Source organism: Pectinophora gossypiella, unplaced genomic scaffold, assembly GCF_024362695.1.
Source record: "Pectinophora gossypiella unplaced genomic scaffold, ilPecGoss1.1 Pgos_47, whole genome shotgun sequence".
Taxonomy (NCBI): Eukaryota; Metazoa; Arthropoda; class Insecta; order Lepidoptera; family Gelechiidae; genus Pectinophora; species Pectinophora gossypiella.
In genome coordinates this window covers 423,833-430,511 of record NW_026063257.1, presented here as the reverse complement: position 1 = coordinate 430,511, position 6,679 = coordinate 423,833, and positions in this window count along the sequence as shown.

Below are 6,679 nucleotides of genomic sequence, written 5' to 3'. Positions count from 1 at the left end.
ACGACGGCTGGAGACCTTGTGGAGATTACAGGGCGCTGAATGCCCGTACTATCCCGGATAGGTACCCAGTCAAGCATATACAGGACTTTACCCACCAGCTGGCGGGTAAATGTATTTTCAGCACAGTAGACCTCGTCAAGGCCTATAATCAGATACCCGTGCATGAGCCTGACATCGTAAAGACTGCAATCACAACACCATTTGGCATGTTCGAATTCCCGTACATGACGTTCGGTCTTCGGAATGCCGCCCAAACATTTCAGCGGTTCATCGATGAAGCTCTCCGTGATTTGGACTTCACTTATCGCTACATCGACGATATTCTAATCTTTTCTTCCTCAGAAGCAGAGCACGAGACCCATCTCAGGCAACTTTTCGAAAGGCTAAAGGAGTACGGGATCTTGATAAACACAGCTAAGTGTCATTTTGGCCAATCGGAGGTAACGTTTTTGGGCTACACTGTTTCAGCTTCAGGGACGAAACCTCTACAGAGCACAGTTCAGGCGATCCAGGACTTCCCGGAGCCAACAACCATCAGGGAGCTACGACGATTCCTGGGGATGATCAACTTTTATCGCCGTTTCCTCCCCAACGCAGCAACGATACAGGCACCCCTCCACGCCTTGCTTTCTGGCCCCAAGACAAAGCCATCGCAGCCAATCCCGATGACGCCAGAGCTTCGCGAGGCTTTCAACAAATGTAAGGCTAGTCTTACCCAGGCCACACTTTTAGCACATCCCGATGCCACAGCTGAGCTCGCAATCCAGACCGACGCATCCGACGTGGCGATAGGAGCGGTACTACAACAGCGGAAGCAGAATGGTTGGCAGCCTCTTGCCTTCTTCACCAAGAAGCTCAGTCCCTCGCAAAGGAAGTACAGTCCGTACGATCGTGAATTGTTAGCAGTTTACGAAGCAATAAAGTACTTCAGGTACATGGTTGAAGCACAAGCATTCGCCATTTACACCGACCATAAGCCGCTGACGTTCGCCTTCAACTCGCGTCGGGACAACTGCTCACCACGTCAATACAGGTACCTTGACTACATCGCACAATTCAGCACTGACATTCGTTTCGTAGCAGGGAAGGAGAACGAAGTGGCGGATGCGCTGTCTCGCGTCGAGGAGCTAGCCACTTCACCTCTGGATTACCAGTCGCTTGCCCGCGCCCAAGACACAGACGAGGAGCTTGCCGCCTTACTACGAGACGGTTCCAGCCTGAAACTAAGGAAGGTCAGCATACCAGACGTCACGTGGCAAGTATACTGTGACATATCAACGTCTACACCTAGGCCATTCGTCACACCAGGATTCCGACGACCAGTCTTTGACAGTCTGCATCACCTTAGCCACCCAGGGACTAAGGCAACGACACGGTTGGTGACAGAACGCTTTGTCTGGCCAGGCGTGCGCAGAGACTGTCGGCAATGGGTGAAGGAGTGTCAACAATGCCAGCGGAGTAAGGTGAACCGGCACACGACAGCACCGCTAGCCCAATTTCGTCCACCTACAGCCAGGTTCCGACATGTGCACATGGACATTGTCGGTCCCTTACCATTGTCCCACGGTTATAAATACTGCCTCACTATAGTCGACCGCTTCACTCGTTGGCCTGAGGCGTACCCACTCCAGGACATCACGGCCGAGACCTGCGCAGAAGCCTTCGTGACAGGGTGGGTCTCACGTTTTGGGTGTCCTGAACGCATCACAACCGACAGAGGCCGGCAGTTTGAATCACAGATGTTCAGAGCCATCGCGGCTCAGGTGGGCGCAGAACATCACACGACGACAGCATATCATCCGGCAGCTAACGGTCTCGTGGAGAGGCTACACAGGCAGCTCAAGGCCGCCATAACCTGCCACGCTAACTCACGGTGGACAGAGGTCTTACCATTAGTACTGTTAGGTATACGCAGTGCATGGAAAGAAGACGTCGAAGCTTCCGCCGCGGAGCTCGTATATGGCGAACCACTACGTCTACCCGGACAAATGTTTTCTTGTCTGTCACCAGATGCAGTAGTAGATGACAGCAGCTTCGCCAGTCGACTTCGTCACCACATTTCCAAGCTCGCACCACAGCCCGCGGCTTGGCACACCAATCGGGCTTTCTACATCCCCAAGGAGCTCGCTACAGCAACCCACGTTTTTTTACGTCAAGGACCAGTCCGGAGGCCGCTACAACCACCATACATAGGCCCCTATAAGGTGTTAAGACGTGGGTCTAAAACCTATGATTTGCAGGTCCAGGACAAGCGGCTCACAGTGACGATAGATCGCCTGAAGCCAGCCTACATGACCAGAGATACCACAACATCCAGCGAAGCCATCCCAGATGTCCAGGTCCAGCACCAGGAGAGGAAGACAAGGAGTGGGCGGACGGTCAGGTTTCCTGACTACTATCGACCGTAGCCACGGTCTCGGCGGGGGAGTATTGTGGTGACCAACCACACGCGCCCTCTTCCGCTGCCGCCTATGAGCTTGGGCAACCGCAGATCATACGATGCGGTTGACGTCACGAGTGGCGTGACTAGCCGGGCCGGCGCCGGCGCACGATCATGCGCCGCGCGCGCCCGCACACCTACCGCGGCCGCCCGGCGAACGAGTCTACGCGACGTACCTCAGCGCGCCGCGGCCTGCGCGCCCCGCGCGCCCTCCGGAGTCGCCTGCCCACTTCGGAGGAAACAAAACCGTCTGCACGCCCTCGCGGAAGACACTCGCTTTCGATCTCCCATCGCGTACATTAGTTTCTTTGCTGTTGTATCGCTTCACGTCCATAACGCAGTGTTGCTTATTCTGTTAAATTCATTGTAACATTGTGCAATACATAATCATCACCAACCGCTGTTTGCTTCTGCCTCACCTCTGCTTGCGCAACATCACCCGACTTATTGCTGCGGCACGAGTCGCGGGTTCGATTCCCGGTCCGCACGACACAACAGGGGCCTAGGTTCTACCCAGGACCTATATAACCCCTAAAGTCCTGAGCAGCTAAAATATCGTCAACGACACTCAGCAAAGCAGTAGTAGTGCTGTACGATTTTCTAAAGCCTGACTGTTTAACCGGAAGTATACCATTCTGCTCGAGAAAAGTTCTCATCTGCTTGGCTACTATTTTTTCTAAAATTTTTGATGCGCATGGTAGTATGCTGATCGGACGCAAATCTTTCAGGGTAGCTGGACATGAATTTTTTGGTAGGGGTTTAACGACCGCACTTTGCCACATTTTGGGAAAAGTGCTAGTCTCAAGAGATCGGTTCACGATAGATGTTAGCACAGACGCCGTTTCGGGAAGTGTTAATGTCAACATATCCAGAGATATGCCGTCCACACCGATGGCGTTTGAACTAAGGGCGTGTAGTTACCTAAGCATGTCATTTTCAGAAATAAGACTAAGCGTAAATGTAGAGGAAACACTGCACTGCTCTTCAAAAAACTTAATGTTCGATACCGGCACGTCTCCTGAGCCCGGCACATCCAAAAAATGATTGTTTATTACTTCTGGGTCATTGAAAATATTTGTGGGAAGTTCATTTTTAGATTTAATTCTGACATTCTTTTTCACATGTGACCAGAGAGTGCGTGGGTCATTAATATTCTTATTTACGTAGTAATCGTAATATGCCTGTTTCTCGCTTATTAGTGCCTCCCCTACAGTACGCTTTAAATCTCTGTAATGTTCCTATGGGAATCACTACCACTTAAACGGGCTCGGGAGTGCGCTTGGTCGCGTTTCTTCATCATCATTTTGATGTTATATGTAATCCACGGATATTGATGGTGTCTTACTATGAATGTTTTAAGAGGTGCATGTAGGTCAAAAAGCGAGGTCATAGTTGCATTGAACATCGATACCATGGTATTTACATCAGAAGCAGACCGGATGCTTTCCCAGTCCAACGCGGCAAGGTGTTCCCTGAAACTGTCCCTGTCCATGTCCATCAGCAGCCGACGTGTAACCTGGATAGGGGAGGGTTTGAATTTTGGTACATTCAGGTGACATGTGATGAAGGCGTGCCTGCCTAGGTCAGGTACGTAGTCCACAGTCGTTGTGCAGCCCTTTATGTCCGTACACACAAGGTCTATTAACGTTTGGCTGTGATCAGTAAAATGTATATACTCAGTGACAAGTTGTCGCAGCTTAAAGCATGCCAAAAATTCATTGAGCTTCCTTACACTAGCGAGCGATGTCTCCGCGACGTTGATGTAGATTTAAAAGCTCTTAAGACGTCCCTAGGACTCACGTTTGTAAATGTTAGTTTATCTACTTTGGACGTATCTATGTGCTCCCTTACAAGTGATTGAGCGAGTGCAAGAGATGACTTCAAATCCTTGGTAGTACAAACAAGAATAAAGGAAAAATGTGAATTTGCCACCTTTATGCCATGTGCGGGACATTCACTAAACTTGGTAGGTGTCCATGCAGGGCCCTGTTTTATAAAGCTGACAATTCGACATATCTGTCAAAAAATGACAAAATTGTAGAATTGTCGCGCTTAGGCTGTTTTATAAAGGTAACAATTATGTCAAAAATCGACCGTGAAAACGTGACATATTTGTCATTTAAAAAAGCGTTTAATAAAACTCGACATATGTCAAAAAACCACAGTCAAATTATTACGTCACCACAATTGTGGGATTGTCGTGACAATTATGTCGAATTTTGACATATTTGTAAATAATAATGTTTTATGAAGCTAAATGAGGGTAAAATAGAAAAAATATTAACAAAGTAAAAGAAAGAATCAATCACTAGTGCAACTTCGATTGTTTGTTTTGATCGCGTGTGATGGAAATGCACAAGAAACTAAGTATTTTGGGGATTATCTATGAAAATAGAAACATACTGTTTGGGAAGTTTAGTGCCCAATTGACTTTCACTGCTCGATGATAGTACCATTTTTTGTAATGCGTGTTTTATAAACACTTTCTTACTCCTTTAAAATTCAAAATATAGTTTCGCGACAGAGGGTAACTCTCCTGTCAGAATTGTCGGACAATTCTACAAATATGTCAATATGTCGTGACAATTTTCTGTTTAATAAAGCTGATTTGACAAGTTTTTCACGACAAATTGTCACCTGTCACCTGTCGCCCAAAAAGTTTTATTAAACAGAAATATGTCGAATTGTCGCGACAATTCGACATATTTGTAAATTTTCCACCGTGACAAATTTGTCGCCTGTCAGTTTTATTAAACAGAAAAATTTTAGGATTGTCACTTTTTGACATATGTCGACTTGTCGGATTGTCAGCTTTATAAAACAGGGCCCTGGTGGGTGTGTACCGGAGGAACTTTTTTTCGGGCTCTACCCACAAATGGAATATGTTAACAGAACATTTAGGTTCAAAAAAAGTTGTTAAAAGTCTTTCACAAACCAGATGGTCAGCCCGAGCTGATGCAGTAAGCGCTTTGCATGGGGGTTATAAACAAATAATAAAAGCTTTAATCACCATCGCAAACGATACTGAACAGGCACGAGAAACTAGAGACGAAGCCCTTAGTCTGTCTAGAAAAATGGAAAATCTAGAATTTATTATACTGACGGAAATCTGGAGCTCTATATTGGAAAGAATAAACAAAACAAATAATTATCTTCAGAAAGAAACAATGACACTGGACGATGCAACCAATTTGTTCACTTCACTTTATGATTTTATTACTAACCTCAGGGATAAATTTGATAACTTCGAATCATCTGCCAAAAAAAGAACCCAGAATCTGACTACAAGGATCTATTTCAAAGAACAAGACGTAGAAGCTCACGGCAGACTTTTTTTGATGGCTCTGCGCCATCAGTCCAATGGAATGGAAAAGAGCGATTCAACGTAGACCATTCTCCCAATAATCGATACCTTGAGTGTTCATCTAAAACAGCGACTAAGTTCATATAAGACCAACAACATGTTCCAACAACATGTTCCAACAACATGTTCCAACAACATGTTCCAACAACATGTTCCAACAACAGTGCGTAAGGGTACTAATTTCCCACCTTGGTTTTCCCCGTCATTAATTCATTATGAAGCAAATGGAATTCTACAGTCTCTGCTTACCCCGGTGAGAAATAGGCGTGAGTTTATGTAATTCATTATATTTAAAAACAAAAACAAAGCTTGGATAAAATGGAAAATCTATGGTAACGAAAGTGACTATCATATTTTTTTCCATGTAAAGAAAGCGATTTAAAGACGAGTGTCACAATGCGTATGTAAAATACAAACGTTCACTGGATGTTGAAAACATATAAATATATTTAAGATTTGTATTTTAAATATGGAAACACTTTTGTAATTACATTCATTCGCGGAGCTTTCGTTCTTCCCTTCTCTCAATACAACACAAGACAAGACGCTGCTGTTTTATTTCATTAAATAAATTTCACCGTCCCGACACCCAAGGATTTCTTCATGGTCCTTCGAGCAACGTGAGCATAGTGTGCAGCTCATCTACAGGTGTTTGCGGCCAAAACGGTGCGACGGATCAGCACGATTTTTGCGTCAGAAGTTTACGTCGGGCAAGTTTGTGAGTCCATTCCAGTCGCCATTATTCCTGAGCAACGCGGTAAGATTGTACTTCATTCATTCACTCAATCATCGTTGCCGCGGCGGAAGGACACACCGACGTCGAAGTGTTCAAAACCGGAGAAAGCAATCTTCATCTGCGTGTAACCGAATTTACA